This window comes from Lagenorhynchus albirostris, chromosome 14, assembly GCF_949774975.1.
Source record: "Lagenorhynchus albirostris chromosome 14, mLagAlb1.1, whole genome shotgun sequence".
Lineage (NCBI taxonomy): Eukaryota > Metazoa > Chordata > Mammalia > Artiodactyla > Delphinidae > Lagenorhynchus > Lagenorhynchus albirostris.
Window position 1 is genome coordinate 81,756,873 of NC_083108.1, and position 19,566 is coordinate 81,776,438.

Below are 19,566 nucleotides of genomic sequence, written 5' to 3' on the forward strand. Positions count from 1 at the left end.
TGCTAACGTCTGTAACACCTGACAACGTAGCAGAGCCTGGGGGATTGTGGAAAAGAGGAACAGTAAGAGAGGGAGGCAGCTCTTTCCAGAAGTGGACACGAATGGTCTGTCTCACTCAGGTAAGACACAGAGCTAAAAAGCAATGCATAGAAAGGACAGCTCTGCGATCTTATCAGTACCGGGAACTGTTTATAGGAGATCATGTTATCAAGGGCAGAATGCCAGCTGGTACATGCACCCCTGATGGCAAAAGGGAAAACCGTATGTGTGTGTGTGTGTGTGAGTGTGCATGTGTGTGACTGCATATATGTGTGTATTCAGGGACGTCGCACAGCAGACCAGGAGAATTTAACGTTCACGAGCTTCTGTTCTCCTGCACGATTTCTTAAGCCACTTGTGTAAAAAGATGAACTGCCACCCCTAAGAGATTTTCTCAGTCTGGGCAACAGGGCTGGGTTGGGGCACAGGCTCAGCCTCCCGAGGCAGTCGTGGTCCCGAGTCCTAGAGTCTCTGACGCTGAACCAGCACCGCCTGTCCTGCCCGACACAGCCTGGGTGGGGGACGCCAGCGCACAGGGGAAGACAAACCAAACTTTCCCCATGGAGCGTTACGGGCTTCGCGAGGTTTGTCCGAACCACCACGCTTCCCACCGAGCCCGCCCCTGAATCCCAGTGCTCCCGTGGAATTAAAGAAGAGAGAGCCACTCACCGCCCGAAAGCCAGCCAACACGGCGACTATTCCACTTTTCCTGGAATGAGCTTTCCACACTTTCGGCGGCTGGAGCCATCGGCAGCCGGCAGCCGGGGCTCTCACCTCTGCGACCTGCTCTCACACCCTCTGCAGCTCTTTACGATGCTTTCAAGTAAGGCACCGCTACGTGAAATCGCACTAAGAAAGAGGGCTGGCTCCCGGTGCTAGAGGACACGGGAGGGAGGCGGGGAGGCTGACACAGAGCACTCAGGATTCACTTTGGATGAAAGCGGGCGGGTTGGCGGAGTCTTGCCTCCCTCCCCCTCCATCGCCAGCCCTGCTCTGCCATCCTCCCGACTTGCTGATTAAACACACACGTGGGCGGCCAAAGCAACCCGCACCCTGGACGCCCATGAAAGAGCCCGGGGGGCAGAGTAACTCCAGCTGCCACCTCCCGTGGAGGCTGCGAGCAAAGCTGAGAATGAGCGCCGCCACTCACGGGGCTGACCTTTTACGTGTCACATCAGATTTTCTGTTCGCCAGCAAACCAAAACCCAACCAAGCCCAACCAGCACACCGCCTCCCCACCCATCGCACGACTCGTAAACCCATCAGAATTTACAGCAAACCAACCAGAATCCAGACGCGGCTAATGTCATTAAGAAGCCTGCACAGCGCCCAGATGCCAGGAGGGTCTCGGTGACAGATGCCAGCCTCAAAGCAAAGGAAAAGCAACACACAGCACAGACGCTGCAGACACAAAAGCATTTTCATCCTGCCCAACAGGAACCGATCTGATTATCAAAGGGAAGCACCAAGGACTCAGAGTCTAAGGCGGCTTTAGTGAAACAGGCTTTGGGGGATGAACAAATGTAGTTTAAAGAGACCTGACCACAGACCCAGACCGGCGGGGGCTGGGGGTGGGGGGCCCTGCCTCGGGCCGTTTGTTTTTAAAGCAATCTGCCAGAGATAATGCTGAAAACAAATGTATAATCCAATCAGAAGCCTGACTCTGAGACACATGCCTGAATGTCTAGACTCCCTGCCATTTCAGCCCCCAAGGTGGGGACCACGTTCAGAGCTGACTTGTTTCCCCGCCCCCCCCCATACCTGAACCAAACTTTCAAGTCTCCTTGTGAGTCACTGGTGTTCACTTTCTATTTAAAGATCACACAGGGCTTCCTCTCAAGCACCATTCAAACCCATGGCTTCTAAGAACTGGGTGCTAAATCCGTTTTCTTCGGGCCTCACTTTCCATCAACACAGACGTTCTAGTTGACAGCGAGGGGTCCTTTTTTCCATCACCTGCTGCCAGAAGTGCAGAGGTAATGGGAGCGGCGCGGATCCCGAGAATGCCGCTGGGACGGGCGGCTGACGGATTAACCTCACTGATGCCTTCCAGGAGAGCCATGCAGAAGCCGTCCTGAACGCCATGGCTGGAGATGGGGTAGAGACAAGGGAAAAATCTCGACCCACTGGGCAGCAGTCTCAGGATCCTGTCTGAACCGAACTCTGCTGAGGGGCTGTCCCAGACAGATGGTGGTGCCAGGACAGCCAGGCTGCCAGGACCCCCTCTGCCGGGAACCAGCCAGAGGCTGATCTTCACTACACCATCTTCTCGGAGATGCTTGGTTACGGGGACAAAACATTTCCCTACTGAACTCCATTTTCAGGCAAGAAAGGATTAGACAGAGAAACCTGTACCCGGCCATCGACACTCGGTAGACCTGCCCCATCTGGGGTGCACGTGCATGCCCCTAAATTCCCTTCCCTTCCCCCTGGTCAGACCACGGTCCAGGAAAGCAGACTGCTCATGGTGTGCAGCAATTAGGCTGAAAACTGGAAGAGCAACGGACAGCCACAGACCCAAGCACCAGGAGTCGGGAGTGGGCTTCTCACAGCCACCCTGGAGGAGAGACCCCCCCACACGCCCAAACTCTGAGCTCTGAGTCAGGCCATGCCTCTCCCTCCCTCTCTCCCTCCACCCCAGCTACTCCAGGGAAAACAGCAGCCCACGTGACCAGGACAGAGCCTGCCTTGCTAATAAACCCATCCTAAGGCTCTGACAGTTTTAGCAGAAAATTACCTTTCAGGAAGAAAATGTAAGGAAGGGGAAGAGGGGAGACAAAATGTTAGAGCTGGGAGCCACACGCCACAGGAGCCGGCCTGGGGCTGGTCCAGCAGCCCCCCATGTCTGCGGAGGTCCCCCAAGCTCCCCATGCTGACGGCCTCAGGGAGCCGCCCCTGGCACGCAGCTCTGCCGGCAACTCATGCCTGGAGACGGGAGGGCGCCTCGGAGACAGAGGGACGGACGGATGGACGGATGGATGGAGGAGCCGAGCCGGGCAGGGACGAAGGAGGGAGGAAGGGAAGCCAAGAGGAAGGGGTGGGGAGAGAGGAGAGGGAGGGAGGGAAGAGGGAGAATTGATTCTCTCTCCTCCACTGGGACCACTGAGCTAAGTTGCCATGGAGAAAGGGGAGCCGCTGGCAGAGCCTGAGGCGGGTGGAGGAACCTTATGCCAGAGGGAAGGCATCAGCTCAGAGCCAATCCCCACACTTCTGGTGCAGCCCCCACCAAACCAGGCCTTCTGGGCCCCAGGCGGCCAGACTGGGAGGGGAACTGGCCTGACCCAGTGGGGCAATAGCAGCAGTTCTCTGCCCCCTGGAGGAGAGGGGGGTGAGGGGGCGGGAGGTTCAAGTCTTCCTCTCCAGGCTCACTGGCGCTCCCCGCCCCTCATCTAACACCACGCCAGTCCAGCCAGACTCCCCGGGGACTGAGGGGACCAGAGACTCTCCCAGCGGCCTGGGTACCACCTGGGGCCCTGGTGTTTGGGGAGGCATTCAGACCTCCCCCTGCCTCTCGGTTTCTACAAATTAGTGTCTCCAGACCCCGAGTCACGTTTCCCCATGAGTTTTGGCCACATTTCCCACCCTCAGGGACGAGGGGACGTCCAACTAGGGGAGGATCTCGATGCACAGAACCTCCTATGCAGGAAGTGGAGAAGGACGAAGGGGGTGAGCCCTCCCGGGTGGACGGCCCTGCCGGTGGACGGCCCTGCTGGGTGGACGGCCCTCCCGGATGGACGGCCCTCCCGGGTGGACGGCCCTGCCGGGTGGACGGCCCTGCGGGTGGACAGCCCTGCCGGGTGGACGGCCTTGCCGGGTGGACGGCCCTCCTGGGTGGACGGCCCTGCCGGGTGGACGGCCCTGCCGGATGGACGGCCCTCCTGGGTGGACGGCCCTGCCGGGTGGACGGTCCTCCCGGGTGGACGGCCCCTGAAGGCTCCGTGGCCCTGGCTCCCTGCGGTTCTCCCACGCTGGGCTGGCTCTCCCACCTGCCTGCGTCAGCCCTGCCACAGCTCCTGTCCACGACCCCAGCTCCAGGACTGGCCGTGGCTACTGGCCCTGCACCCATTCCAGGCTGCAGGAATGGGGCCAGGGAGGCCGGGGCTGGGGTCTCCGCTCCTCCCCTTGGAGATGACATGACAGGGGCGCATCCAGGCCCACCTCTGGGCCCCCACTCCTGATCTCAAATGGGCACAACCCCGCCATCTCCTAACCTGGACACCAAAACAGCAGGGGCCGGTGGAGGGGCGTGGACACCATCTCAGGGACGCTGTCTCCTCAGGTGGACGGGAGCATGGCAGGCACAGCACCCATCGTCCCACCTCCCCTCGCTCCCCACGGTCGGGACAGAGGCCCCGGAAAGGCTGAAGCCAACGCAGAGGCCAAGGCCTTGCAGCTCTGACACAGAAAGACTTGAGGGCGGACCCACTGGAGTCCTATCTCTGAATGCCATGACCTGGGAAACATTCTTCTCTTCACAATCCTCTTCTCACTTGCCCCCTCGACACTTTATTATGAAAAGGTTCACACAAACAGCAAAGCCGAACACATTTCCTAAAGAACACCCATACACACACTACCTACATCCTACCGTTTCCTCTCACTTTTTTTTTTTTTTAATTGGGGGTAGGAGCTTATTAATTAATTAATTTATTTTTGCTGTGTTAGGTCTTCGTTTCTGTGCGAGGGCTTTCTCTAGTTGTGGCAAGCGGGGGCCACTCTTCATCGCGGTGCGCGGTCCTCTCACTGTCGCGGCCCCTCCCGTTGCGGAGCACAGGCTCCGGACACGCAGGCTCAGCGGCCATGGCTCACGGGCCTAGTTGCTCCGCAGCATGTGGGTTCCTCCCAGACCAGGACTCGAACCCGTGTCCCCTGCATCGGCAGGCGGACTCTCAACCACTGCACCACCAGGGAAGCCCTCCTCTCACTTTTAATGTGGCAAAACACCTATAAAACTGACCATTTTTGCCATTTTAAAGTACACAGTTCAGAGGCATGGAGTGCATTCATGGTGCTGTACCACCGTCACCTCTAATTCCAGAACATTTTCATCACCCCCAAACCTAACAGGCACTCACTCCCCATGCCGCCCCCCCCAGCTCCGGGCAGCCACCAGTCTGCTTTCTGTCTCTGTGGATTTACCTGTTCTGGACAGTTCGTATCAATGGGATCATCCACTCTGTGGCCTTTTGTGCGCGGCCTCTTTCACTTTGCATCATGTCCTCGAGGTTCGTCCACTTTGTAGCCTGGGTCAGTGCTTCCTTCCTCTTTATGGCTGAATCATAGCATCGGATTCATCGGACACATGGGCCGTTTCCAAGCTTTGGGCTATTGTTCTCTTACTTTTAGAATGAGTTTTTCAGAGTCCAGTGATGTTTCCTGAAGCCTCTCCTATGGGATTTGGGATTCGGTCTCAAAGGTGCAGCCCCGGAGGCCCCAAACAGAATGTTAATCCTTGTCTGGCCTTTTCATTAAAGCATTGCTCCCCACTGGGTAATCGAGCCTATTGGGGGGGGGTCCGCCTGGCCCTGGGGACTGAGGCAGAGGTCCCAAAGCATGTGTGTGGCCAGCAAGTGGGCTTTGGTCTCCTCTGTCCCAAGAAGCAGCCCTCTGGGCAGCAGGACACGTGTGCACACGGACCCCGTTATCCACGCTCTGAGGCTCGACGCATCCAGGTTTGAGTACTCTCTTACACTCCCTGGAGGCCTGACTAGCAAGCCATTTCCCCTCTCTGAGCCTCAGCTTCTCCATCTGTAAAGAGGTGGGCAACAGTCTCTACCACTTGGGGTTGCTCTAGAGATGAGACTGGCGCTGCCCTATGGAACTTTCTGGGTTGACGGATGCGTTCTACGCCTGGCTGTCCAGTACGGCCGCCGCTAGCCCATGGGCTACTGAGCACCTGAAATGTGACTCGTGTGACTGGACAATGGAATTTTTAATCTTATTTCACTTATTTAAAATTAAAATTAAGAAGTCACACGGGGCTGGTGGTGATCACCCTGGACAGAGCAGCTCTAAGGACTTACTGGGATGGGAAGGTAGGACACGGCCCAAGCCCAGCACCTATAGCTCCTCCGTCCCTCCTTCATCCCTTCCTCTCCCTACTTACCCCACGGTGTCTGGGCAGTGGAGTGAGCTTCTGTCTGCAGCCTGGCCCCCAAGGCTCCCTCTAAAAGGACAGAGGGTGGGCAGTCGGGTACCAGCTGGGGCGTGCACGTGGTGGACTCCGTAATGATGTAGGTCCCTGAACCGCTAACCTCTCCTCCTGTCCCTGTTGGCCCTAGACCCCATTCTAGAACCCCATCTCCTGCCGTCTCCCCTGGCAACTCCTGAGGTCATCCCTAGAACGTCCGGGCAGGAGATGAAGGATTGGAATAGACCCTCCCCCCATTCCTAAAGTGGCAGCAGTGGACCCCCGTGGGGTTGTGCAGGGGTTCGCGGTCTCGGGCTGCGCTGTCTCGGGTCCTCAGGGACGCCTTCCCTCGTGCACAAAGCTGTTCTCACAGGCTTGTGCCTTGGCACAGCGGCTGGACTAGAATCCAAACCTAACTTGGCAGATGCAGAAACCCAGACTCAGCTGGTGGAGCACACGGCAAGGCGGGAGGAACTGGGGCTGAAGCCCAGGCCCCCAGCTCCCCCCAGCCTGGCTGGCATGGGCCTCCTGAGAGGCGGGAGACTCTGGAACAGGCCCGGGTAGGAGGGGGCACCCAGCACTTGACCCCGTGCCAGGGCAGGTCAAGGGCCCGGGCGACGGCTGTGTGGCTTCAAAGCCAGAACTGAAGCCTGGCCAAGCCATCCCGAACCCCTCCCAAGTCGGGGAGAAGTGACATCTCGGGGCTGGCAGTGGAAAAACTTAAACGCAACCACGAACAACCATAACTGCGGTTGTGCTCTGAGCCCACCCACAGGTATGGGTCACCCAGCGCTGGGAATGGCCGCTGAGGACCGCGGGCCCGGCCGGCTCCCCCTCCCCCTGCAAAGCCTTCTCTTAGCTTCCCGCATGCCCCTTCCACCTGACAGGATGGCCACAGGGATCCCCCTGTGCCCTGAAGTCACCTGGTCTCACCCCACTCACAGGGGAAGGCCTGGAGGCCCTGCCCTGCCTGCCTCGGGGCATCTGTACCTAGGCGCCCTCTGCCCAGAGCTGCCTCCCCCGTAGCCTTGGCTCTGGGACCCTCCTCACTGAGGCCTTCCTCGACCCCCTTACTTATTTCAAACTCAGCCCCAGCCCCAGCACTTCCCTGACTTTCCCATTTACTTCATAGCTTTGATCCTCATCTAATATACCGTGGGCTTTTCTTTCTTCATTTTTATTTTTTGAATTGTGGTAAGATACACATAACATCAAACTTACCATCTGAATCATATATATATATATATATATATATTTTTTTTTTTTTTCTTTTTTTTTTGCTGTACGTGGGCCTCTCACTGTTGTGGCCTCTCCCGTTGCGGAGCACAGGCTCCAGACACGCAGGCTCAGCGGCCATGGCTCACGGGCCCAGCCACTCCACGGCATGTGGGATCTTCCCAGACCGGGGCACGAACCTGTGTCCCCTGCATCGGCAGGCAGACTCCCAACCACTGCGCCACCAGGGAAGCCCTGAATCATTTTTAAGTGTACTGTTCAGTGGCATTAAGGACATTCACCCTGTTGTGCAGCCATCACCACCGTCCATCTCCAGAACTTCATCTTGTAAAACTGGAACTCTGTCCCCATTAAACACTGACTCCCCATTCCACGCTCCCTCCGGTCCCTGGCACCCACCACGCTACTTTGAACCTAACTGCTTAAGGCACCTCATGTAAGTGGAATCATGCAGTATCTGTCCTTTTGCGTCTGGCTTATTTTACACAGTGTAACATCTTTCGGGTTCATCCATGGTGTAGCACGTTCTTTTTTTAAAGTTGTCTTTCCCACTGGAATGGAGGCTTCATGGGGGCAGGGATTTTGGTTGGGTTGTTTTCACTGCTGTATCCCCAGGGTCTAGAAGACAGCCTGGGACCCAGCAGGCACTGAACGAGTCTTTGGAATGAATGAATGAGCGCGTGAGTGAATGAATGAAGACTCTGTAGAGGACAGTACCCCACCCCACAGGTCTGGGTCTGCCCCTCCCCCACACTGTGGACCAACTCCCAGCGACGGTGGCCCCGCCCCATGGCTTTAGACCCCTGCCCTGGAGTCCCAGGCCCGCCGTCCCAAGGGGTGACCACACTCAGCGCCCGCAGGACCCCCCCCACTTGATGGTGGGCTTTCCCCCTAGACATGGCACATGCATGGGAAGATTATTACAGGGACAGACAGGGTCCCCGGCCGTGGATGTGACAATGTGCCTTGGAGCCTCACAGTGGCGCTGTGGGCAGTGAGGAAGGATAGAGGGGGGCGAGGGCCCAGATGCCCCCAGCGTGGGGAGGCCAGCACAGGCAGGGGTTCGGGAGACCTGGTCTAGACCTAGCCACTGCTCAGAGCGGGGCTCGCACCCAGCCGGTCCCTCGCCTTCCACCTTCTCCACATCCTACTTGTTTTACTCTCTGAGAACTTGCTTTACTCCTGTTTCTGGGCTAGACGAGCTCAGACCCCTTGCGCACACGCAGCAAGCCTGAAGGGGCACCAGTGCTCCAGCCAGGCCGGCCAGCGCGTGGGGGAGGCAGGGGGCTCACCCCTCGCCAGACTTGGGCAGGAGGTGTCCACGGAGAGGGCAGTGGCTGAGGGCCCACAGTGAGGCCTCAGCGCCCAGCCGGGCCTCAACCGGGGTGCTAGAAGACAGTGACCCCAGAAGAGCCCAGATCACCCCCGAGAGAGCCTCCCCACTCCGGAAAGACAAGCAGACTGGGACAGTGGAAAAACAACTGTACCTTTAAATTATTTGGCCCACAGATACGAAAAACATTTGCCTGTTGAAGCTGTTTGCATGTTTGGTTATTTTTAGGGTGAACCCAGTTGCCTCCCCCTGGAACCAGATGAAGCCCAGGAGGCACGTAGTCTTCTTTCCCAGATGGGGGGTCCCAGTCCTGCATCCCTGGGAACCCGGCCCTGAGTGTGAGAGCCCCGGGGCTCGCGGGCAGCCGGGGCCCCACCGGAACACACACCGGGGAACCTGGGCAGGTCTGCTGGGACCTTTAAGAAGATGCGACTCTGCTGACAGCACGGCTGCCCACCTGGGTCCAGAAAGAGCCCCCTGCCCCTGCCCAGAGCACGGTGTGAAGGGAAGGAAGCTGGAGGCCCTGTCTCCATCCATGCCAGGCCCAGCTAATGGGAATATTTTGCTGACATAGTTTTAGAACAAATGGCAATTAGAGCAGATTTTCGCTTCCACTCCCCCTCCCCAAAACAGGAATAAATCAGCTCTACCAATTTCCCAGCTAATGATTTCCTTCATTAAATTAAAAAGAAGAAGAAGAAAATGTTTTTTTAAATAGATTACCAGCCCTGTGCTTTCCGAGACCATGTGACCTGTCAACTCCTCTTAAGTCCTGCTACATCAAAGTCCCTTAATTAATTTTTAATAAATAAAAAAGTCATAGTCTAAGAAGGACTCCTCCCCCACCTGCTCCCCGTTGGCCTGGCACACAAGGGGCAGCTCCGGGCTGGCCACGGGAAGCCAGCTCAATAGGGCCAAAGATAATCTGAGAATCAGTGCACGAGGTCCATTTCACAGATGAGAAGAATGAGGCTGAGATGAGAAGCACCTAAACACACAGCCCGTGGAGGACTAAATGTGGGACGGGGGTCTTGCTTTCAAGATGCGCCCACCTACAGAAATGCAAGCAGGGGAAGCCAGGAGCCAAGGAGCCCCAGCCTTCAGGCGTAGGGATGATGTGAGTTACTTTATCCAGGACCTGGGCTTCTCTTCCTCTTGTTCCTTGGCAGCTCCTGGGGCAGGGGCCGGCATACACTGCGAGCACCTCATCTATTTCTAAAATGTCCGCTCCCTGACGGCACGGATGAACCTGGGAAGCACTGTGCTGAGTGAAAGGAGGCAGACACCACAGGGCAAATACTGTGTGATTCCACTTGTATGAGGTGCCTGGAGAAGGCAGATTCACAGAGACGGAGGGTAGAAGGGGAGGTACCAGGAGAATGGGGGAGGGGGAGCTGGTGTTTAATGGGGACAGAGTGTCTGTTTGGGGAAAGAAGAGAGCTCTGGAGATGGACGCTGGGGATGGTGGCCCAACAACTTGAATGTACTTAATGCCGCTGGAACTACGTACTTAAAAATGGTTCAAGTGGTCGATTTTATGTATATTTTACCACAATGAACAGATATAAAAAGAAAAAAAAAAAAAGAGTCCACTCTCCAAAATGCTATTTGAAGATACAGGAGGGGCTGACAACTCCACAGTGACTCGGGCAGCACCCTCTGTGGCCTGCCACTAGCTGGACCTGAATTCCTGAAGTGCAGCCGGGGAGCTCACAGGCCCCTCCAGTCACGCAGCAATGCCAGGGACCTTCAGAGAAAGGCTCCTCGTGTTAGCCAGCGTCACCAAGTCAGGATTCCCTGTGTCCCTGATGGCCTACCAGAGGCCCACAGGGAGAAGGCCCAAGGAGCACCCTCTCTGAAAGATGCCTCAGGGCCTTCGGACATGCTGTGCCCTCTTGCCTGGAATGCATTTCCCAGATATTACACGACTTGCTTCCTAAGTCTATGTAAGTTTTTGCAGAGAGTTCCTCTCTGGCCCATCCTATAGCCAGATGCAGGGAGAGTCACTGGGACCAGGCAGGGTGGCCTTGAGCAAGAACTGGAAACCAGTAGCCCTAAGCAACCATGGCAAGCCGGCACCATCACCGGCACCTGGCTGGAGAGAAGCAGCTCGTGGGCGGGCAGTCAGATCCTGCTCTGCGATAACCAGTCAGAGGACCTTGGCAAGTTCCTTCATCCCTCTAAGGCTCAGTTTTCTTTTCTATAACACGGGGAAGAAAACAGGATTTTTTTGAGGGTGAGGTGAGATGATGTGTTTGGCATATAGCTGGGACGTGGGCAAAGGTCGATAAATGGTAATGATTCTAATTATAATCTCCCAAATGCATTCCTTCAAAGAGGGTCCAGGGGCAGTGATCTCAGACAACTCAAAGAAGACATGCACCACTAATCACTGTACAGGCTAGCGGCGGGGGGAGGGGGGGGGCGGGCGGTGTTGGGGGGGGATGGTCAGTGACCCGGAAGGCAGAGGATGGGGCCTGTAGGCTTACTGTGTGCTATGTGGTTTAACTAATTTAATCCCTTTTGTCCCCATTTTGCATATGAGGAAACAGAAGCACAGAGAGGTTAGTGACTTACTTGCTCCAGGTCACATAGCCTGGAGGCAATGAAACCGAATTCCAACCCTGGTCATGAGGTTCCAGGGCCTGAGCTGGTTCTCACTGTTCCATAGTGCGTCGCTGGTTGTTTTTTTTTTTTTTTAATTTTTTTATAGGTTTAAAAAATATATATTTATTTATTTTATTTTTATTATTTATTTTCTTTATTTTTTTGGCCGCGTTGGGTCTTAGTTGCGGCATGCAGGCTCTTCGTTGCGGTGCACAGGCTTCTCTCTAGTTGTGGCGTGAGGGTTTTCTTTCTCTAGTCGTGGCACGTGGGCTCAGTGGCTGTGGTGCATGGGCTTAGTTGCCCTGCAGCATGTGGGATCTTGGTTCCCCAACCAGGGATTGAACCCGCGTCCCCTGCATTGGAAGGCGGATTCTTTACCACTGGACCACCAGGGAAGTCCCTTTTTAAAAAAATTTTTAATCTTTTTATAGTAGATCCTTGTTGGTTACCTATTTTAAATATAGCAGTGTGTACAATGTCAATCCCCAACTCCCAATCTATCCCTCCCTGCAACCCTTCTGCCTTGGTAAGCATAAATGCGTTCTCTAAGTCTGTGAGTCTGTTTCTGTTTTGTAAATAAGTTCAATTGTATCTTTTTTTTTAGATTCTGCATATAAGCGATATCATATGATACTTGTCTTTCTCTGTCTGACTTACTTAGTAGGATCATCTCTAGGTCCACCATAGGGTATCTTGAGAGAAGTGTGGAAGGGAGGAAGGAAGGAAAGAAGGAAGGAAGGGAGGGAGGGAGGAAGAGAGAGGGGCCCAAGAAAGCAGAGGCAGATCCCCTGGCAGCTTCTGCAACTCTGACATCCGGGCTACGTGAGTTTCCATAAGCGGGAGGGAAAGGTCTCAGAGCAGGCCCCTCAGGGAAGCCCACAGCACAGCGGGACTGGCCTGGTTCCTCTCGAAGGTCTCCAAGGTCAGGCCCAAGATCTTCATACTTCGTTCCACTCAGCCCAGCTGCACTGGTCAGCACCCAAGTGTGCAGTTAACTCCCTCGGAACCCAGGCTGGGCAGGGGGAGGGGAGGAAAAGCTCTGCGCCTGGCTCCGCCTTACGATGCCTCCCCAGCAGCTCAGAGACCCAGGGGACACCTGAAAGCCCCCACCCTTTCAGCGGCCAGACACGGAGGAGAGGGGAGGCCTGCACGTTGGTGGCCGGCGGGTGATTCTGTGTGCATGGCTAAGGGGCAAGTGGCTTCCAACTCATCCTTGAAGGTGATTCACTTCCCTCTATGCCACCTTCTGAAGAATAGCTTCACTAACAACTCTTTTAGCTACACGGCAGCCAAAGTGAGCATTTTAAAATGTAAATGCAGGACTTCCCTGGTGGCGCAGTGGTTGGAGAATCCGCCTGCCAATGCAGGGGACATGGGTTCAAGCCCTGGTCTGGGAAGATTCCACATTCCGCGGAGCAACTAAGCCCGTGCGCCACAACTACTGAACCCTCATGCCACAATGACTGAAGCCCGGGAGCCTAGAGCCTGTGCCCTGCAACAAGAGAAGCTACCGCAATGAGAAGCCACTGCACAGCAATGAAGAGTAGCCCCCGCTCGCCGCAACTAGAGAAAGCCCGTGCGCAGCAACGAAGACCCAATGCAGCCAAAAATAAATAAATAAATAAAATAAATTTATTTTAAAAAATGTAAATGCAAATAGGAATATGTCATGCCTATACCTCAACACCCTCCAACAGCTCCCTTCACACTTAGGAGGTTTTTTTGAGTTTTGTTTGTTTGTTTTTCTGTGCTGCGTGGCATGCAGAATCTTAGTTCCCCGACCAGGGATTGAACCCAGGCCCCCTGCAGTGAAAGCGCGGAGTCTTAACCACTGGACCACCAGGGAAGTCCCAAGTCCAAAGTCTTTACCACGACCTACAAGTCCTCCAAGATCACGCCCCTGACTCTACCATCTCCTTCCACTTTTCCTCTCTCACTCCTCAGACTTGCCAAGCACACTTCTGCCTCAGGCCCTTTGCACCTGCTAGTCCCTCTTTCTCAGATATTATTAGGACTTGCTCCTAAGTTCATTTAGGTTTTTACAGAGAGGCTCTATCATGCTATCTCAAACCCCTACCACCCTCACCCTCTCTCTCTATCCTAGTCCCTTGCTTATTTCCCTTCCTGGCATTTAGTACCACCAGTGTGTTTTAGGAAGGGATTTCATTTGGTTCACTGCTAAATCTCCAGTGTTTAGAACAATGCCTGGCATATGAGTGGTGTCCAAAAACTCTGTTGATAGCTTTATTCTTTAATTTTTTTGGCCACGCGCATGGCTCTTGGGATCTTAGTTCCCCAACCAGGGATCAAACCCAGGCCTCGGCAGTGAAATCACAGAGTCCTAACCACTGGACCACCAGAGAAGTCCCTGTGGATGGCTTTAGAAGTGAGGGTGGTTGTTGGAAGTCGGGGGAGCTTTTGGGGACAGCTGACGCCCTGTCAATCGATCTGGATGGTCAGTCTGTACAAAGCCATCAGCAGGACACTTAATGTCTGTACACTTTCTGTAGGTTTGTTACACTTCTATAGAATGTTTTCAAAATTTTTTTAAAAAAGCTCTATGGAATGACTGAATTATGGATAACTAAACAATAAAGGATGTACAACACAGCTCTTTAAAAGCATGGACAAGCCATTATCTTGTAATAACTTATAATGGAGTGTAGTCTGCAAAAATACTGACTCACTATGAATCTAATAAGTCAGCTATACTTCAATAAGCAATAAGTAAATACATAAATAAAAGCACGTACAGATTCAACAAGACCACTCGTACCCGCTGAGCAGATCAAGCTAAGTGGAACACAGCCCTCCCTCTCCATGAACCATATAAAGTCATCTTGCTTTTTATGGAGAATGAGAAGGTAAGGGACCGGTCCTTCAGGACAGGGTAGCCACAAGGACTTTGGTGAGGCATCTTACAGGGGACACCTTCGGCCCTTCTGTGCAAATCTGAAGAAGCTTGAGGCTGTAAAACTCCATCCCCGCTGGGCACTAGAGATCAAGCCGTTGGTCCGAAATGTACTTTCTTGCAACTGGCCAGTGAGATCAGTCTGTTTGGGGCCAACAACAGGGACATCGCTGGCAGAGGCTGTTAAGTGCCTCTTCCCACCAGCCAGATTGGCTCTCTCAAAGGCAACAGACTGTGCCCGGCCTATACCCTCCCTGCCTTTTTCCTATGGCCTCCCACCTGCCTGGCCTGCTTCAAAAGGGGACCCTCCTACCCTCGCTGCTGGCCCAGAACCCTCTCTTGGGAAGACCATCCGGCTGCCCCCGGCTCCCTTCTGGGCCCTAGGACCGGCTCTCTGCAGACTGACCCCCACAAAAGGGAAAAAGTCTTTGTCTCAGGTGGTCTGTAATGCTGAGCCAGGGAAAGAGGAAGATGAAGAAAGAGGAGGAGAAAGAAAGAACATGAATTTTCCTCCCATACTCAAAGGCTGGAACATCCCTGCCTCACTCTCAACTAAAACAACTCCTGCAAACAAAGCAAGAGAAACCCATGGATTAGAGACCACTCTTCACCTGCCTCTCCCTCACCCGTCACCTCCCTACCAGCCCTCAAGCTCAGGCCAAAGACGGAAGGTTCCAGGGACCAGCAGAGCAGATGTGCCCTTGCGGGCTCTGGATGGGACCAACCCCGGTGCTCTGTGCAAAGGCCTTGATGTGAGCCATCAAGACCTGCAGTTATGAGGGAGAGCAGCAAACAGGCATCTCTGCAGCCAGTGGAACAAAGATGAGTCAGTGAAACAGCAGAAAGGAAATGAGCATTTACGGCACTTTGTATTAGTGATCTATGGCTGTGTTACCGATTACCCCAAATCTTAGTGGTTTAAAACAATGAACGTTCATAATTTCATGCTGTTTCTGGGCATCCAGAATCCGAAAGGGGCTTTTAGCAAAAGGTGGTTCTGGCTCCAGGTCCTTCAGGGGGTCACAGTCAAGAGGCTGACCAGGACTGTGGTCAGCAGAAGGCTCAGCTAGGGCCGGAAGAGCCACTTCTGAGCTCACGGGTGTCGGCTGGCTTCCCAGAGGGAGCGACCCAAGAGAGAGGACGGCAAGAAACACACTGTGCCTTGGCCCTTACACTCTGTCATTCCCACCACATCCATGGGTCACACGGGTCAGCCCTGTCCAGCGTGGGAGGGGACTGCCCGGGGCCGAGTACCAGGAGGCAGGAGCGTAGAGGACCATCTCGGAAGCTCCTGACCCTTGATCCAGACCATCTCCTTCCATCCTCACAACCGTCCTCAGAGGCAGGCATTTCTGTCTTCACTTGACAGCTGTAGAAACAGAAGCTCGAGAAGGTAACTGCCTCAAGTCCCGCCAGGGGTTACAGACCCAGCCAGCACTCTGTCCTGCCCATCTAGCTCCCAGTGACCACCAACTGGGCGGCTGGGCCTCCAAAAGGAGTCAAAAGCCAGGCCGGCAACGCCCAGTCCTGTTACCTACTCTCTCGGCATCTCCTCATCTGTAAAAGGAGGTTAGCGTCAGCGCTGACACCGGGAGTGTCGCAAAGATGAAATGAGATAACATGAGGGAAGTATCCCGCACAGTGCCTGGCACAGGGCGAGCACCCAGTAAGTATCAGCAGCTGTTCTAACATTTCATGACTGTTAGACAGTGAGGTCTCCGCAGGCCCACCTGCCCTGCTTCCTCGAGCAAGGAGGACAAGCTGGAAGCTCCGTAATGAGCATGAGGCTGTAGCATCCAGGAGAAGCAGCAGGGGTTGGGCCACTCACACGGTCACACTCTTGCTGACGGGGCCAGGCCACCTGCCCCCTGGCTTCACGGCAGGATCGCCGTCCTGCAGCCCCTTCCTTAGGAGACAGACTTCTGGAAACCCCCCAAGTGCTGTGCGGCCCCAGGAGCAGCCTCGTGGGGCACATGATTTCCAGCTGCTCACACGGGTGAAAAACAGCGGTCCCTCCGGCTGTGAGAGCTGCCCTCTGTCTCGCGGGACAATCCGACAGAGGCTGATCAATGTTCCGCCACTTGGCTCTCACCACCATAGACGGTGGGGGGCTATTAAGTCCATCAATCTAACTTCTCCACCGCGGGTCAGTGGTTCTTGATGCTGGTGACTCCTCCCCGGCACAGGCTTCGGGCAGGCGGCTGGGAGCTGGGGGTGGGGGAGTGAGAAGCCAGTATCACCATGTGCCTGAGGCCCAAATGCAAAACAAGCACGAGGGTCAGCTTGGCTGATGTTTTTTTGGTGTTTTTTTGTGTTTTTTTTTTTGCGGTACGCGGGCCTCTCACTGTTGTGGCCTCTCCCGTTGTGGAGCACAGGCTCCGGACACACAGGCTCAGCGGCCATGGCTCAAGGGCCCAGCCGCTCCACGGCACGTGGGATCTTCCCAGACCGGGGCACGAACCCGTGTCCCCTGCATCGGCAGGTGGACTCTCAACCACTGCGCCATCAGGGAAGCCCTGGCTGATGTTTTTTAAAACCCTGGAATCCCCGGGTGGGCCACCCCGATTCAGACACCTTCCTGCCATCACCCAGAGCCTACGGGAGCCTGGCTGTCAAACCCAGAAAGCGCCGTCCGCACACTACCCTGGAGACCCCACCTGCACCAGCCAGCGGTTCCTATGAAGAAGATCAGCCCTCCTCTCCGGGCCACCCACAGCGCTGGAGAGCAGGAGCCATTCCAATCCACGCGTAAGCTGGGGGGCCCCCCTGCACCGATGTGTCCTCATCCGTCACCCCCGCCTGGCAGGGCTGATGCAGGGCTCGTATTAAATAAAGTGGACAAAGCCTCCTACGGACGCCTGACTTCGGAGACAGTCAACGCAGGAGCTGTTTCTCTGCGCCTCCTGGCCCTCTTGTTTGGTTCTGGAACCTGAGGGGTCCTTGCAAGTAGGACAGCTCAGTGGAGAAACCCCCCACCCAGTGTTCTGCACTTACACTCTGGGGTGGGTGAGGCCGGCCCCACCTGGAGGCTGCAGAATCTTCCCTGTGACCCCTGGCTGCGGCCTCCGCACCTAAGAACCAGCGGTGGCTCAGGCATGGCCTGTAGAGAGCTGTGATGCCTTTCAATAAAAGCTCTGTCCTCGGGCTTCCCTGGTGGCGCAGCACTTAAGAATCCACCTGCTAATGCAGGGGACACCGGTTCGAGTCCTGGTCTGGGAAGATCCCACATGCCGTGGAGCAACTAAGCCGGTGCGCCGCAGCTACTGAGCCTGTGCTCTAGAGCCCGCGAGCCACAACTACTGAGTCCACATGCCACAACTACTGAAGCCCGCGCGCCTAGAGCCCATGCTCCGCAATAAGAGAAACCACTGCAAGGAGAAGCCCGCGCACCACAACGAAGAGTAGCCCCCGCTCACCGCAGCAAGAGAAAGTCTTGCGCAGCAACAAAGACCCAACGCAGCCAAAAGTAAATTAAATAAATAAATTAAAAAACAAAAAACTCTGTCCTCCAGAAAGGAGTGCTGCACTCAGCCTCAAACAGGATTACTAGTCACTCTGTTAGGAAAGACGAGACAATTAGAGCAAGATTAAACAAACGCTTAACTGCCCTCCCCTAATCCCTGGGTTGTAATCAATCAGGCCGACTCTAATCTGGGCTCCTTCTGGATCTGCCTGCAAGACTCCTGGAGGCCTTAGATGTTGGCCTCAACGCAGAGCCTCGGGACATACGCGGCCCGGGGTTCCAGCCTTGGCCAAGGCCTCCATCAAAAGAGTCCGCTACCTCTGCTGAGGCCTGGCACTCTCCTTGTCTGCCCATCTCCCGGAATAAGAAAAGAAAACCCAAAACGGACCCTCTCCTTCCGGGTCCCCCCAACTCTCCCTTTTCCCTCTCGAGGGGCTGCTCAGAGAAAGAATGTCCCCGTCCCACCCCTGCGAGCCCCTCTTGGAAGCGGCCGTTTCTGCTATTTGCATTCTCTACACTTGCCCCTGACCCACTCAGGAGCTCAGAACTGTGTTTGAGATAGAGAAAAAAATCACTTTAAAAGTGCACTCATCGGGACTTCCCTGGTGGTCCAGTGGTAAAGAATCTGCCTTACAATGCAGGGGACGAGGGTTCGATCCCTGGTCAGGGAACTAAGATCCCACATACCGTGGGGCAACAAAGCCTGCGTGCCACAACTACTGAGATTGCGTGCCTCGACTAGAGAGCCTGCGTGCTGCAAACTACATAGCCCACACGCCACAACTAGAGAGAGAAAACCCGCATGCCACAATTAGAGAAAAGCCTGTGCGCCACGATGAAAGATCGCGCGTGCCGCAGCTAAGACCCGACACAGCCAAAAATAAAATTTTTTTAATAAATAAATCTTTTTAAAAAATGCACTTATCAACCGATGAAAGGAAAACAAAACATGGCCAATGACACATGATTCAGCCACGAAAAGGAATGAAGTACTGACACAGGCTACAACATGAATCAACCTGAAGACGCCATGCTGGGTGAAAGAAGCCTCGTACAAAAGGCCACAGACTGTAGGATTCCACTGACACAAACGTCCGGAAGAGGCAAATCCACAGAGACAGGAAGCAGATTAGTGGTTGCCAGGGGCTGGGGGTTTAGGAAGCAATGGGGAGGGCGGGCGGGGGCAGGATGTCTAGGGTTCATTTTTGGAGAGATGAAAATGTTCTAAAACTGATACTGGTGATGGCTGCACAGGTCTGAGGATATACTAAAAACCACTGAATCGTACACTTTAAATGAGTGAATTGTATAGGATGTGAATTATAATCCCAAAAGGCTTTTGTAAAAAAAAAAAAGTTCAAAAAACACCCCACAGAGGGACTTCCCTGGTGGTCCAGTGGTTAGGACTCCACGCTTCCACTGCAGGGGGCACAGGTTTGATCCCTGGTCGGGGAACTAAGATCTCATATGCCCGGTGGTGCGGCAAAAAAAAAAAAAAAAAAAAAACGACCACAGAAAGCAACCATTTGTAAACAACCAAGTAAGGCTGCTGAAGAAGGCCCTGAGGTAGAGTTTCCCTCTGCTACTGAGTCCCGTCCCCCCTGCTACCCGGCAGCCCCCTGGCTGGACGCTGTTGCAGCTCACTCTCTCATCCCCAAAGCCCAATGCCAGGGCCAGCGCCGGGAGGGAGAAAAAGGGCACGCAGCTCCCCCTGGGCCACACCTGTGGAGCCAGAGGACCCCGGAGACAGGTGACGGCCGGGTGGAGACTTCTTCACATCTCCAAACCCTCCAACCCCGAGACAGAAACCGACAAGACGCCACCCTCCAGCTGGTCTGTGGGTCTAC

The 19,566-nt window shown here is 54.9% G+C and overlaps 1 protein-coding gene across 9 annotated transcripts in view; it reads right to left on the bottom strand.

The window, feature by feature from the left end:
• The window catches only part of PITPNM2 (phosphatidylinositol transfer protein membrane associated 2), a 144,967-nt gene that overhangs the window by 75,282 nt on the left and 50,119 nt on the right, over nt 1-19,566 (bottom strand). For 7 of the 9 annotated variants that reach the window (XR_009544390.1, XM_060170803.1, XM_060170802.1 and 4 more), the window contains exons 1-2: nt 6,146-6,207; nt 5,179-5,427 (exon numbers count right to left, since the gene is read on the bottom strand). The exons of the other annotated variants lie outside the window; for them this stretch is intronic. The gene's annotated coding sequence lies outside the window, so the exon portion shown is untranslated. Of the gene's footprint in view, nt 1-5,178; nt 5,428-6,145; nt 6,208-19,566 lie in introns of those variants that run through there. 9 annotated transcript variants of the gene reach the window in all.